Raw genomic sequence first — 16,544 nt, forward strand, 5'->3', positions numbered from 1 at the left:
TAAAAAAAAAAAATTTGACCAAGACTCAGTTATGTCTACTTTTTGGTGGGGTGAGACAAATAATATATCTAGTGATAAACTATTGTGACATCTCAATGTAGGCAATACGATCCCTTAATGTATTTGTTTTGCTGGTGGTGTAGTACAAAGTGTACCCTAGAGGACGGAACATCCGGGTTAGAGAGTGAAGTGAGAAGGTTTTTTGTAGATGCCTAAGTGTGAGCAGATCTCGCTGTCCTGTGTATAGGACAGGAGTAATCTGAGCTCATGGAGCTTATTTGGTAACCCTCAGAGACTACCCAAGTATTCTAGAAACATAAACACTGATAGTCTGAGAGGGTGACCAAACCGAAATTGGGAGATTCATCTCCGTCGGCATGTGGGTAATTGAAAGCAAACAGTACCTGATTAGAGGATGAATAGGCTACGAATATATGAGTCCATAGAAAACATCTTTTTCTTCCTGTATCAGGCATGGAGTGGAAAGTCTCAGGGGTCTCCGATTTCAAAAGTCAGAATCTGCAAAGTGAGATATCTGGGAGAAGTTCTGAAATATGCAGGATCCGAGTGAGTCCGTTATTCAAGAAGAGTTGAACAAAACAAAGAAGGGTGAGCTGTTACTGGAAGGAGAGTCAAAGATAGTATTGACCATGTGCATGCATGGTAAACTGCTCAGGGCTATGTCACGCCATTGGGAGGTTCCGACGCGGGGTGTCAGGTGGCCCCGGGCTGCGTGCAGGCATGTCTCGGCGTGATAGATGATCTCCACGAGATGTGGGATCTAGTCTGCGGCGTCTCGAGCGTTGCCTTTGGGGGAAGAGTTATTGGAGACTGGTTTCCACAGTTCCGTGGGGAAATAGAAGGAATACCATTCAGGGAGATCCACCAGGGGTATGTCCAGTTGCTCACAGAAATTGGGCAGGTCTTCCGGGGTCCTAAGCAATGTTGTGCGACCTCTGGTAGATGCAGAGAGACAAAAAGGAAATTTCAATCAGTACTGGATGTTGCGAGTACGAAGCACTTCCAGTAGGGGGCGTAGGGTGCGTCTGTTCTGCAGTGTGATTTGTGACAAGTCCTGGAACAGTTTCATCTCCGTTCCATTAAACATTATGCGGCCTTTATCTCTCGCCTTTCTGAGGATTTTCTTCTTTGAGGGGAAGTTAACGATGCAGCATATAATGTCTCTGGGTGGTTCAGAGTGTCAGGGAGGAGGCCTCAGAGCTTGGTGTAAGCGCTCCATCTCTATGGGGGAGTCTGCCGGGCGATCAAGCAGATCATTAAAGATGGTGCATACTGTGTGAGGAAGTGCGGCCTGGTCAATCCCCTGCGGGACCCCCCTCACCCGTATATTATGTCTTCGGCCACGGTTGTCTAGGTCCTCCACCTGTCTATGCAACTCAAACATGTGTGGCAAGTGGAGATCGTACGTTTTTTGTATTTGCTTGATGGCTGAGGCTTGTATTCTGGCGTTCTCCTCCACATCATTGATCCGATGGGTCATTGCGTGGATGTCCTCCTTTAGGTCTGAGATCGCGGACATCATAGTATGTTTGATGTCGATGGCGACCTTTTGAAGGTCTCTTTGGAGGTCAAGCAGACTCGGGTGAGGAGCGATGGAGCCGTCGCCTTCCATGAGCGGGTCCGTGATGCTCCTAATCGAGTCCGGGGATGAGGCCTGTGTAGCGTGTGCGGCCTGCGACGCCTCCAGTAGTGCGGACTGGCGGGTCCGGAATATGTCCGGAATGCTGCCGCTGAGCTGCGGTGTGGGTTCTTTTTGTGTGTGGGGTGTGGAGGTGCCCCTGTTGGACTTTCCCATCGTGGGCTCGTGTCTCCAGCACCCCGATGTCAGCTTCTATCGTCCTCCCTGTGCGGGAGCTGTCTCTTCAAGCAGCCATCTCGGGTCCCATCCAGGCCATGCCCCCAGATATGTCTGTTAGTAAGTTAGTGATGCGTGAGGAGACTGATGGAGTGAGTTGAGGGGTGGAGAGATAGATTTGTGTGTCGTCATCGTAGAAATGATATTGAAAGCCGTGAGAGGCTATCAGCTGTCCCAGGGAAGAGGTGTAGAATGAAAATAAAAGAACAGAACCTTGGGGGACCCCGACGGAGAAGGGAAGAGGAGTGGAGGAAGTAGAATTGTAAGTGACACCGAAGGTGCGTTGGGATAGGTAGGATGAGAGCCACTGAAGAGCACAGTCATGGAGACCAAAGGAGTAAAGTTTTTTGAGGAGGAGGGGATGATCAACCATTTCAAAGGCAGCTGAAAGGTCCAGAAGTAGGAGTACAGAATAGTGTCCATTGGTTTTGGCAGTTAGTAGGTCATTTGTGAGTTTTAAAAGAGCAGTTTCTGTGGAGTGTTGAGGGCGAAATCCAGATTGAAGGGGATCAAGAAGGTTATTCTTAACGAGGTGGTCACTCAGTTGGTTGTAAACACATAGTTTACCTAGAACTATGTTCTACATAGTTTAGAACATAGTTTATGCATCACATAATACAAGAAAGTAAATGTGTGGGGATCTTCACAAAGTAAGTTTACAAAGTTCAAGATAGCTCGATAGGAGTAGGCTAGAAAAAATTGAATTTAATGTGGAAAGGAATATATGATTTTACATTTTAGATATGCTTTAAAGAGACAGACATATTTTTGGTCAGTGCCTTAACTTTCAATTACTGAAGCCATAGGACTAGACTGACAACTAGGATAGTATTATTTTTCGGAAGGGGAAGTGTCCACCATGGCATCCTCCATACTTTATTAGGACCCTGGGCTACTGCATCGCTATAATTAAAAATAAAAATAAATCGTTCTGTGGTAGCAGAAAAATATACACTGTATTTTTTATTGAAAAAGGTAGAATATTTGTGATTTTCTTCTTCCATTTATTTTATTATTTTCTGCGCAAACAAGCTGCAGGAATTCTCATAGGTGTGATTTAATATGTGAATGTTACTTAATTAATACCAATCTTGATTTATTGGCCACAGGCAGGCTTATTTCCTGGGACATTGTGGCTTTTATATTTATGCCAGCTAATCAATCATGAAGACAAAATTCACAGTTTGATATAAAATAACACATTGCACTTTTTTTTTATTAACATACCTTGTGCAAAAAAATAATTAGACAGCAATTACATTACTACTTATTCCAAGGGGGGCATTTATCATTGTTAGGCTAAGTTGAGCTTATTGATTTTATCTGAGATTGTTTGACAGTTTCTATTGTGCATTTCCCCAATGGGCTTTGCCTTTCAGCTCCCCACATTGCTTTTATCTTGTGATCACATTTTTTTAAATACATCTATGGATTGATGTGGGTATTTTAAATAAACCCATCCGTTTTGATCTACACCATATGGAGCCATTTTTTCTTCCCATATTCCTTTGGATGAGAGTGTCTTGCTTATACTGTCTGCACCTAGATTGATTGCCATCAGAGTCCCAGCTTCACCCCTATCCGTGTGAGTTCCAGGGTTCATCATTGGAGTTCCATGTTTTGGCGTTCTTAGCGGGATTGACTCACTGTCGCTGGCAAGTGAGTCCACTTCATTTGTTAAGAGTATTTACCCCTCACCCTGGGTGGAGGACACACCACCCTTGGTGTTCTGTGTGCTGTCATGGCTGTTTCGTCTTACTTCTGAATACCAATTCTGCTTCAAGGGTGGACAATTTCCATGTTCTATCTCATTTAACTCACTTCACTATACAGTGATCCATTATTGGTTCTGGCCTTTGTAACTTTTTATTTTTGTTTCCAGCACTTTTTTATCTTTATTTATATCATACGTGTTTTATATCATTGTATGATATATTGCACTAGTATATGTTTGCATCATTGTATGACATACTGCACCTATATGGTTTATTATCACTTTAGCGCTACATGTTGTTACACATTTCCTTTAAATTTTGTCAATTTTTTTGTGAGCTGCTCTTACCAACATTTGGGTTAGCGGAGTAATTTCCCTTATCTTCATCACTAATATTTAGGAAGCTTTACAATCTTTTTTTTTTTTATCCAAAAAAAAGGTTTTTATTTAGAATTGAATGCATAAAGTCCAAAGATATACAATTAGACCATATACAAAAAATATATACAATCCAATATACAATGAAAACATTTTGTTTTTCACTATAGTCACCATCATCAATTATCATACGACCTGAAGTCAGGTCCCACAGCAGCCCATACCCATAATCTGGGACAGTCCACCACACCCACCTCAATCTATTGGTAGCACAGAAAAAGAGTGTATTTAGCCCACAGTGAGTCTCAAAAGTCTATCCATGATTAGGTCATCTGGAGCAAGTCCCGGTGTTCCCAACCATTGGTCCCATAGTTTTTCAAATTTTTCAGGGCATCCCCTATGCTGATATATAACTTTTTCCATTCTCAGTGCATTACCTACTACAGTGATCCATTCCTTGACTGTGGGGGGTGAGTCAGACTTCCAGTGTAACATTATCAACTTACAGGCCATAAAGAGGGCCCTTGTGAGGGCTTCTCTAGTATGGGGTTCCTATTCCAGCTCATCTAGCAGATTCAGTATACAGTATTTGGGGTCTAATGGGACTGACACCTGAAACACTGTGTTTAGAGTGTCTGTCACCCCCTTCCAATTTACGTGCAGTTTGGGGCAACACCACAGCATATGTATCAAGTCCCCATGGTCCCTTTTACATCTAGTACATGTTGGTGTGGGCAGCAGTCCCATACCATGTAATCTATGGGGCGCGTAATATACTCTCAGGAGTGTATATAATTGTGTCAACCTTTGTGTCACGTTTAGTGAGCATATGGCTACTGACTGTAAAGCGTCCTCCCGCTGGTCCTCATCCAAGGGTCCTACATCCATTTCCCAATATCTTTTAACTGTGAAGGGATGTTTAGTGAGGTACTGACAAAGTATTGTATCATAGCTCTGGGAAATAAATCCTTTAGAGGTCTCCACTGTCTTAAGCTGAAAGAGGAGGGGTACAGAGTCCACATGCCACTCAGAGGCCTTTGATTGAGCTCTGAATGCATGTCTGAGTTGCATGTAGTAAAAGTGCAAATTTGCTGGTAGCTTATATGTCTCCCTCAGAGTTTCAAAAGGCAGTAATTTACCATTACCAATAATTTGTGTCAGATAGAAAACACCATACTTTTTCCACCTTTCTGCATGTTGCAGTTTGGCTAGCTCAGGATAAGAATCGTTTGCCCAAATGGGGCTGAACTCGTTAATACCTTTCACCCCCTGCAGATACCTGGTTTTGTTCCATATCTTCTGCATTAAACTATATGTGGGGAAGCTTTTTTGGGGTTTTCCAAAAGCTAATGCCTCAAGAGCAGTTGGAATGGATTTTCCACCTACCGTATGTAGCATAATGCTTTCGGAAGCACTGGCGATTCTATCTGCTGGCCAAATAGTACAGCCATGGATTTGGCAACGCAAGGCCACCGTCGTCCTTAGGACATTGCAGGTGTTCTAACTTTATCCTAGGAGGTCAGTTTTTCCATATCAGCTCGCAAAATATGGTGTTCACTATCCTAAAAGTCTTTAGTGGGATCACTACTGGGGAATTATGCAGCATGTATAGCAGCTGGGGCATAAGAATCATTTTAATTAGATTCATTTTGCCCACAACTGTAATACACAGAGCGTTCCAAGTTTTGACACGTGAGCAAAATCTGGCCAGCAGAGGGGAGATATTAAGTTGGCTGTAGTCCCTGATTCGCGGCGTCACCTGTGTCCCCAAATATTTAAAAGAGGTGGCTATAGGCATATCTCCTATTCGGTCTCCGTGTTGCAATTGATCGTCATCTATTGGCATTAGGGTTGACTTGGTCAAGTTTATTTTTAGACAAAGGGTAACAGTAACTATCAGCGCAAATACAGGTGGATATGAATAAGAATAAGAAAAATCACAGTTCATCAATCATAGTCCATGATGAGATCAGGAATTCGGGGGTTAAAAGTATCCAGATTAGGGGATTAGAAGAATTAAAAAATAATAATAATGGCAGGGCATCGGCAGCTGCTATCCTCAGAAAGCTGATTCTGTATAGAGGAAGAAAAGAGGAGAAACCAGGAAGCGCCACCTGAGTGTAGTATTAAAAGCTGCTTTAATGGCAAGGTAAAAGAGACTCACTTACAAGAGGTAAAAACATAGAAGGCTCATCTGTACAAATGTGTGGAGTCCGTCTGGAGGTCCCTGGATCCAGGTCTGGTCACTGCCTGTGGCTGTGTGTTAATTCCAGTCGCTCTGCACATCCTGTGGCCACCAGGGGGAGCTGGAACCAGCGTTGGACACAGAAGAAGCCTGCTAGTCTTCTTCTCTCCCTCTCTGTGGACGTTCCCCTGGAAGTACTCCTGTGACCTGTGATGTCATCCACGAGTGTCCGATGCTGGTTCCAGCTCCCCCTGGTGGCCACAGGACATGCAGAGCAACTGGAATTAACACACAGCCACACACAGTGACCAGACCTGGATCCAGAGACCTCCAGACAGACTCCACACATTTGTACAGATGAGCCTTCTATGTTTTTACCTCTTGTAAGTCTCTGTTACCTTGCCATTAAAGCAGGTTTTAATACTACACTCAGGTTGCGCTTCCTGGTTTCTCCTCTCAGTTTATTTTTAGGCCTGAGAACTCCCCAAAACGGACCACTGTATCCATCATCTTACTCAGGGATTGCCCTGTATCACCTAGCAGAATCATTGTATCATCGGCATATAGCATCACTTTCTCCTGTCTATCACCATAGCAGAAGCCAGTGATATCCTTGTTATCTCTGATCCGGATTGCCAGTGGTTCTATCGCCAGGGCAAACAGCAGGGGGGACAAAAGGCACCCCTGCCGAGTGCCCCGGCCTAATGCAAAGGATAGCGACATTCTACCTGCCTCTCTGATAACTGCCTGGGGGCAATGATATAGCAGATGCACCAGGATATTTACACATCTCCAAAGCCGAATCGTTTCAGTACCTCCCAGAGGTATGGCCATTTCACGCTGTCAAAGGCTTTCATAGCATCTAGAGACAGCAGGGCTCTCTTGCCCATATGATCAGCTTGAGATTGCATGTTAGGAAATAGCCTTCTGAGGTTTATTGTTGTAGATTTGTTGGGCATAAATCCCGCCTGGTCTGGGTGTATGACAGAGGTAATTACCTTGTTTAGCCTGAGAGCTAGCACCTTTGCCAGTATTTTTATATCTGATTGTAATAGCGAAATCAGCCTGTATGAAGCCGGGACCACTGGGTCTTTACCTGGTTTTAAGATTAACACAATATGGGCCTTAGACATAGATGGTGGTAGGACATTTTGCTCCCTTGCAGCAGTAAACACCTCTAGCAACTTGGGTAATAATATCTCTGAATAGTGTTTGTAGATCTCCATGGGGATGCCATCAACCCTGGAGCCTTACAATTAGGAAAAGCTGCAACCGCTGCCTGTAAGGCCCCATTCACATGGACGGATAGAATTGTGCTTTTAGCTGTGGGTTTTCTAGTTTTCTATCGCAGCTAAAAGCACACAATGCTGTCCTATGGCCCCATTCACACACTGCGTTTAGCTACGATTTAGTTACATGCGGTTTGGTGCGGATAGAAAAAATAGAATTGACTGCGTCTAGGAGCGATTTAGTGCAGCTATCTGCAGCTATCTGCACATAACTGCAGGTAATCGCAGTGTACCATTTCTCCTGCGGATAGCAGCGGCAACAAGGAAAGAAAAGCAACAGGAAGCACATCAGATATGGCAAGAATGTTCCAAATGCAGCTAAACGCAGCTGCATGTAAACGCAGCTAAACACACTGTACAAATGCAGCTGATCGCAGTGCCTGGAGTCTTGAATTTCACAGAACATATTATGTGTTTTTTATTGCGGTAGAACAGCCGTCCGTGTGAAAGGCGCCTAACTCTTCTAAGATAAATGTAGAAAATAAATCCTTACTTTGAGAAGCTGAGAGACTCGGGAATGCAATCTCATCCAGCTAACTGGACAGTTCCCCAGAACTATAATCCAAGGCTGGGCGGTATAGTGTTTCGTAAAAGTCTGCCAGCGTCTTTAGTATTAGATCTGGGGAATTAACCAGCCGCCCCCCAGCAGTCTTTATGGTTCCAATAACCGGGAACTTCTGTTCCCAATTCTAGCTAGGAGTTGGCCCATTGTCTCCCCTCTTCAAAAAATGCTGTCTTGGAGAAAAACCTCTTTTTTTTCAGCTGACGAGGCCAGCAGGTGCTCGTACGCAGACTGAGCCGACTGCCAAGCCCCCTTAGCGGAGTCAGTGGGATCCTGCACATATTTTACCTCCAGATAATGCACTTGCAGTTCCAATGCTTCTCTAAGAGCTTCAGAATGTTTTTTAACCTTGTTAACCTCATTACTAAGTATTCGTCTAAGATAAGTTTTAAATGCCTCCCATTCAATGAGGATGGATTCTGGGTCAGGCTGGTTAGCAATAAACCTCCGGGTGCTCCCTGTGACAGACTCACCCGGGATAGAGGCTTTTGGAGGGGACTGAATGCAAGCCTCTTGCCGACCGATTATGGGCCCTGGCATTTGGGGGAATGGTGCTCTTTGTGAGCTGTATGCCTGGGGACCCTTGAGGTGGTATTACTGTGGATTCGGATCCTGGTCCCCCAGGACACACAGACTCTGGGGACCCTGGATTTGCCATATTAGAAATAGTAGCTGATTCATAATGCTGGGACAAATACTGTTAGGAGATGCTGATGTCAATTTCAGCCACCTGTCTGTCTGTTGCCTGCTAGAATGTGTTTATTGTAAATAAGTCTAGTATGGGATCTAAGAGTCATTAGATCCCCATTGTTGTTTGTGTTAATTAACTCTGCTATTGTGTGAAGAAGAGTTCTGTGTTGATTTGTGACAATGTTGATTGGGTTTTCTGAGCTACAAGACAGCCAGTCTGGCCTAAAGGTCATGACTGAGTCATCTAGGCTGTCTAAAGGGATTAGTTAATTAGTCCATGTTAATTAGGTTTCTGGTCACAGGTGTATGTTCAGAGTAATATGAGCAGGAGGTATGCACCTCCTCTTTTACTGTATAAAAGAGCCTGTATTCCTTTCAATAAAAGAGATCCCTGTTTGAACTTACATACAGCCTGCCTGGTGTTTGTTCTGAGCTATCAGAACTGGATTCGAACGGAACATAGCTGTAGTTCAAATCCCAGAGCATCGGATGACTGAACCATCAGACGTTGCGATCTGCAATCTGATTCTATAACAGCAGAGGAGTGTAGGGAGAGTGGAACTGAGCGAGCAGGGGCTCGTTACACTCCCCTCTAGTTCCTCAGGGGTAGCAAATAGCTGAAGCCAAAAGGCGTTTAATTTCCAGGGTGCTTTTGGGAGTGTAGATAGTTGAGTTACAATAAGGTTTATCACCATGTAAGAGTGATCAGATACGCATCGGGGGTTTGTATGAAACGTCTGAAATCGAGGGGAGCATAGCAGAGTTTCCCACAGCTAAGTCTATCCTGGATAGGGACCCATGGGCTTTTGACAAGTAGGAGAATTGTTTGGCTGCAGGGTTTCGTTGTCTCCATATATCTAGCCAGCCCACCTCCTGCAGTTATCTTGCCAGAGGAGTTTCCCTATGGGGAGCATGTATCCCTGGATCAGATATTTATCCAAACCAGGGTCCAACCAACTGTTGAAGTCCCCCACAAGCAACATTGGGAGGTTCAGCTTCCCCTCCAAAAATTCCAGGAGAAGCTGAAGCACCCGGGCATCAAATGGGGAGCTATGTAAACACAAGCCAAAATTCATTTCAGAATAACAATACGACAATATAGAAACACAAACCTTCCCTCAGGATCTATTTTGGAAGCGTATTCCTGGTAGTCCCCCGGGAAAATGAGGTGTGAGTGGATGCCCATCATATCCATGAGTATTTCAGGCAACTTTTAGTTTCGGTTGTCAGATGTGTTTCCTGAAAACATAGGACAGCAGGATAAAACTTTTTTCAGACATGTAAATATCATTGTATGTTTAACGGGGGAGTTCATGCCCCTAACATTCCAGGAGATCAATGAGGTACCCGCCATCTTAGGGGCAGAGTCAGTATCTGGGTTGGACCTTAGGGCAACCCCGGTGTGGAGTGTCCATGAGGGGCAAAATTGATGGGGTGGTGGTGGACTGCTGTAGCATCAGGTTGATGGGTGGTCAGGAAAGTATAGTTCCTTGGACTGTAGGATAGTTTACGCTGTAAACAACAACAGGGCACAACGGTGCCAACAAACATTAGTGCAGTTGTGGTTAGGTAGTCCCTTGCCCGGCATGTAACACTTACGCCGGTAAGAGCAAGTAGAGGAATAAAAAGTAAAGTCAACCATAATAGCTTTGCCAACGGTGCAAATCTATTCACTGCAACACAGCCTAATTGTAGGCTAACTGATTGTCTTTGCATTCCAGGTAGAACAAAGAATTAGAAATGGTAGTAGAAAGGGTTGTCACAGTTAAGTTACTAGCATTTGTAGATATGTAGTGTCCCCCAGGTAAAGAAAGAGGAGCTGGATGGCATAAGTAGGTTTCAAGGAAGCAAAAAACAAGAACAGCATCTCATCAATGAGAGGAGTTTAGCAGTCAGGTAAGCTTTATTTTTCTTTATCACAAATATTGCGTTGGGGTCAGTCTCCTTCTGCATCCGCTCAATGGTGGTGCAGGGCCTGTTCGTTATGATCCAGCCAGGCCGCCGCCTCCCTAGCCGACTCAAAGAACTGCGCATGCCCATCGGCTGTCACATGCAATTTAGCTGGATAGAGCATGGCATATGGTAATTGCAGGGCTCTCAGGTATTTCTTCACATCCCCAAATTTTGCTCGACTTCTCTGTACCTCAGATGAGAAGTTAGGGTAAAATGACACTCTAATTCCGTTGAATTTAACATTTGACCGCTCCCGTGCGCAGCGTAGTATTGCCTCTCTGTCACGGTAATGTAGAAGTTTGGCCAGCATTGACCTGGGAGGGGCTCCCTGTGGGGGAGGTCGGCCCGGCACTCTATGAGCTCTTTCCACAGTGAAAAATGGGGAAAATGCTTCCCTGCCAAAAATCTCAACAAGTCAGTTTTCCACAAAGGTAGTGGGGTCTTTGCCCTCAGATTTTTCGGGTAGAATGGCAATGAGGACATTATTTCTGCGTAAGCGATTTTCTGTGTCCTCTGCTCTGTTATATGTGTCTTGGGCCATGCGGTGTGGTGCTCTGGCTTCTCGTGCAGGTGGAGGCAGCTTGTCCTCAATATCACACACTCTGCTCTCAACTGCTGTTGCTCTTTCTCTAACCTTTTGAAGGTCTTGTCTGAGAAGTGACATCTCTTCTCTTAGGCCCCCAAACTGATCCTTCATGATGTTAACTGTGGCTGTGCACATGTGAACGGCCTTCAATATTTCAGCTAACGTGGGTTGCTCCGGAGTCTCTGATGTGTCCTCTGAGGGGGGGGAGAGGGGCCATAGAGTGGCTGGGAATGCTGTCTGTGTTATGGCCCCAGTCTGCCTGTGTAAAAAGGTCTGCATATTCCCCTCTAGTTGCTGTGCCCCCCCCCCCCGCATCAGTAACCACAGGGCCCTGCAGGTTTGGGCATAGCAAAGCATGTCTCTATTATGCTCCTGTGGCTTCTGCGCTTTTCTGCTGCTTCCTTCTCTGGGCTTGTCAGCCATTCACGGCGTGCGCTGTGCCATGGCTGCCGCAGCGGTGGCACCGTCTTGGGAGTCTGGTCCTGCCATCTTCAGCGGGCCTCGGCGGGTTTTTACCCGTGTGCAGAGGGCCAGCGGTGGGTCCAGGAAGTGCTGGGTCTCGGTAGCCAGCTGGGGAGCTGAAAAGAGCAGGATCAGGGATGCCAGGGGAGGATCCATGGACGGATCAGGCAGGAGCTGTGAGAAATGCATCCTCTCACATGCCGGTCTTGGACATCCCCCATCAGGAAGCTTTACAATCTGAACAGCAGAATTATTATAAAGTAGGTAAAAACATAGAAAAGTGATGGTAGAAAAAGACAGAGTAGTCCAGTGGTCATAAACCCTGTCCTCAGGGCCCACTAAAAGGCCAGGTTTGCAAGATAACTGAAATACATCACAGGTGATATCATTTGCTGCTCAGTGATTGCAGTATTCCAGTCTGCATCTCCCCAATGTAATACATAAAACCTGGCCTGTTAGTGGGCCCTGAGGACAGGGTTGATGACCACTGGAGTAGTCCATCCAGTCCATTTTCTTAGGGGAGTTTTGGTTTGCTTTTTTGTTAGTTTTTTTGTTAACTTTATTGTCTGAGTATAGATCTACATTTAACACAAGCATGTTTGAAGCCATTTACTGTTGAATGTCTCACTACCTCTGCTGATAGTTCATTTCAGACAACAACTACCCGTTCAGTAAAATAATACTTTCTAAGATTAGTTTTGAACTTTCCTCTAGTTAGTTTGAGGTCATGTCCCCATGTTCTTGATTTTAGTTGCATATTAAAAAAACTGCCTTCCTGAACTTCATTCACCCCCTTCATGTATTTAAAGGTTTCAATCATGTCTCCCTTTTCCCTTCTTTCCTCCAGGCTGTGCATATTAAGTTCCTGAAGTCTCTCTTGATATGTTTTATCCCCCCAACCTTTTACTATTTTTGTTACCCGTCTCTGGACTCCTTCTATCTTATCAATATCATTGTGTAAGTGAGGTCTTCAGAACTGGACACAGTATTCTAAATGAGGTCTAACTAATGATCTATGTAGAGGAATCAGGACCTCCTTCCTCCTGCTGGTGATCCTTCTAGTGATGCATCCTACAATTCTATTTGCTTTTCCCTCTGCCTGGTCAAACTATTTGCTCATTTTGCAATCATCTGACCAACACTGTCCCCCAATTTCATACTCTCTCAAGGAATTATTTTTCCCTAGGTGCATTATTTTACATTTAGAAACATTAACCACTTCAGCCCCGGAAGGATTTACCCCCTTCCTGACCAGAGCACTTTTTACAATTTGGCACTGCGTCACTTTAACTGCTAATTGCGCGGTCATGCAATGCTGTACCCAAACAAAATTTGCGTCCTTTTCTTCCCACAAATAGAGTTTTCTTTTGATGGTATTTGATCACCTCTGCCGTTTTTATTTTTTGCGCTATAAACGGAAAAAGTCCGAAAATTTTGAAAAAAAATTATATTTTCTACTTTTTGTTATAAAAAAAATCCAATAAACTCAATTTTAGTCATACATTTAGGCCAAAATGTATTCGGCCATGTCTTTGGTAAAAAAATGTCAATAAGCGTATATTTATTGGTTTGCGCAAAAGTTATAGCGTCTACAAACTAGGGTACATTTTCTGGAATTTACACAGCTTTTAGTTTATGACTGCCTATGTAAATTCTTGAGGTACTAAAATGGCAGGGCAGTACAAACCCCCCCCCAAATGACCCCATTTTGGAAAGTAGACACCCCAAGGAAATTGCTGAGAGGCATGTTGAGCCCATTGAATATTTTTTTTTTGTCCCAAGTGATTGAATAATGACAAAAAAAAATTACAAAAAGTTGTCACTAAATGATATATTGCTCACACAGGCCATGGGCATATGTGGAATTGCACCCCAAAATACATTCAGCTGCTTCTCCTGAGTACGGGGATACCACATGTGTGGGACTTTTTGGGAGCCTAGCGGCGTACGGGGCCCTGAAATCCAATCACTGCCTTCAGGATTTCTAAGGGCATACATTTTTTATTTCACTCCTCACTACCTATCACAGTTTTGAAGGCCATAAAATGCCAAGATGGCACAAACCCCCCCCCAAATGACCCCATTTTGGAAAGTAGACACCCCAAGCTATTTGCTGAGAGGCATGTTGAGTCCATGGAATATTTTATATTTTGACAAAAGTTGCGGGAAAGTGACAAATTTTTTTTTTTTTTTTGCACATAGTTGTCACTAAATGATATATTGCTCAAACATGCCATGGGCATATGTGGAATTACACCCCAAAATACATTCTGCTGCTTCTCCTGAGTACGGGGATACCACATGTTTAGGACTTTTTGGGAGCCTAGCCGCGTACGGGGCCCTGAAAACCAAGCACCGCCTTCAGGATTTCTAAGGGCGTGAATTTTTGATTTCGCTCCTCACTACCTATCACAGTTTTGAAGGCCATAAAATGCCAAGATGGCACAAAACCCCCCCCAAATGACCCCATTTTGGAAAGTAGACACCCCAAGCTATTTGCTGAGAGGCATGTTGAGTCCATGGAATATTTTATTTTTTGACACAAGTTGCGGGAAAGTGACAAATTTTTTTTTTGCACAAAGTTGTCACTAAATGATATATTGCTCACACAGGCCATGGGCATATGTGGAATTGCACCCCAAAATACATTCTGCTGATTCTCCTGAGTACGGGGATACCACATGTGTGGGACTTTTTGGGAGCCTAGCTGCGTACGGGGCCCCAAAAACCAAGCACCGCCTTCAGGATTTCTAAGAGCGTAAAGTTGTGATTTCAATCCTCACTACCTATCACAGTTTTGAAGGCCATAAAATGCCCAGGTGGCACAAACCCCCCCCAAATGACCCCATTTTGGAAGGTAGACACCCCAAGCTATTTGCTGAGAGGCATGTTGAGTCCATGGAATATTTTATATTTTGACACAAGTTGCGGAACAATTTTTTTTTTTTTTTGCACAAAGTTGTCACTAAATGATATATTGCTCAAACATGCCATGGGCATATGAGGAATTACACCCCAAAATACATTCTGCTGCTTCTCCTGAGTACGGGGATACCACATGTGTGGCATTTTTTGGGAGCCTAGCTTCATACGGGGCCCCGAAATCCAATCACCGCCTTCAGGATTTCTAAGGGTGTAAATTTTTGATTTCACTCCTCACTACCTATCAGAGTTTCGAAGGCCATAAAATGCCAAGATAGCACAAAACCCCCCAAAATGACCCCATTTTGGAAAGTAGACACCCCAAGCTATTTGCTGAGAGGCATGGTGAGTATTTTGCAGCTCTCATTTGTTTTTGAAAATGAAGAAAGACAAGAAAAATGTATTTTTTTTTTCTTTTTTCAATTTTCAAAAGTTTGTGACAAAAAGTGAGGTCTGCAAAATACTCACTATACCTCTCAGCAAATAGCTTTGGGTGTCTATTTTCCAAAATGGGGTCATTTGGGGGGGGGGGTTGTGCCATCTGGGCATTCCATGGCCTCCGAAACTGTGATAGGCAGTGAAGAGTGAAATAAAAAATGTATGCCCTTAGAAAGCCTGAAGGCGGTGCTTGGTTTTCGGGGTCCCGTACGCGGCTAGGCTCCCAAAAAGTCTCACACATGTGGTATCCCCGTACTCAGGAGAAGCAACAAAATTTATTTTGGGGTGTAATTTCACATATTCCCATGGCATGTTTGAGCGATATATCATTTAGTGACAACTTTGTGCAAAAAAAAAAAAATTGTCTTTTTCCAGCAACTTGTGTCACAATATAAAATATTCCATGGACTCGACATGCCTCTCAGCAAATAGCTTGGGGTGTCTACTTTCCAAAATGGGGTCATTTGGGGGGGGGTTGAACTGTCCTGGCATTTTATGCACAACATTTAGAAGCTTATGTCACACATCACCCACTCTTCTAACCACTTGAAGACAAAGCCCTTTCTGACACTTTTTGTTTACATTAAAAAATTATTTTTTTTTGCAATAAAATTACTTTGAACCCCCAAACATTATACATTTTTTTAAAGAAAATGCCCTACAGATTAAAATGGTGGGTGTTTCATTTTTTTTCACACAGTATTTGCGCAGCGATTTTTCAAACGCATTTTTTGGGGAAAAAAACACACTTTTTAAAATTTTAATGCACTAAAACACACTATATTGCCCAAATGTTTGATGACATAAAAAAGATGATCTTAGGCCGAGTACATGGATACCAAACATGACATGCTTTAAAATTGCGCACAAACATGCAGTGGCGACAAACTAAATACATTTTTAAAAGCCTTTAAAAGCCTTTACAGGTTACCACTTTAGATTTACAGAGGAAGTCTACTGCTAAAATTACTGCCCTCGATCCGACCTTCTAGGTGATACCTCACATGCATGGTACAATTGCTGTTTACATTTGAGGCCAGACCGACGCTTGCGTTCGCCTTTGCGCGAGAGAAGGGGGGGACAGGGGTGCTTTTTTTTTTTTTTTCTTTATTAATTTTTTGATTTTTTATCTTATTTTTAAACTGTTCCTTTCATTTTTATTTTTTTAATCATTCTTATTGTTATCTCAGGCAGGCCCGGATTTACTCCTTTTGCCGCCCCAAGGCCGGGTCCTTCAATGCCGCCCCCCCCCACACACACACACACCACCATTCTCGTCCTTTATCGATGACTGCTACAATAGATCAATTAAAAACATATCTCCATACACGAGAACACTGAAAACAACTGGCTTTAATTGTACAGACTAAAAATACTTCAGGGTAAGCGCGCATGGGGTAAGGATTTTTCGCTGGCAAATTTTCAGGGCAATGGCTGGTGTTAGTGCCTCAATCATCCCCGGCACCATGGTTGGTATGGTGTCAGGATG

This window comes from Aquarana catesbeiana, linkage group LG04 (genome assembly GCF_042186555.1).
Source record: "Aquarana catesbeiana isolate 2022-GZ linkage group LG04, ASM4218655v1, whole genome shotgun sequence".
NCBI classification, from domain to species: Eukaryota; Metazoa; Chordata; class Amphibia; order Anura; family Ranidae; genus Aquarana; species Aquarana catesbeiana.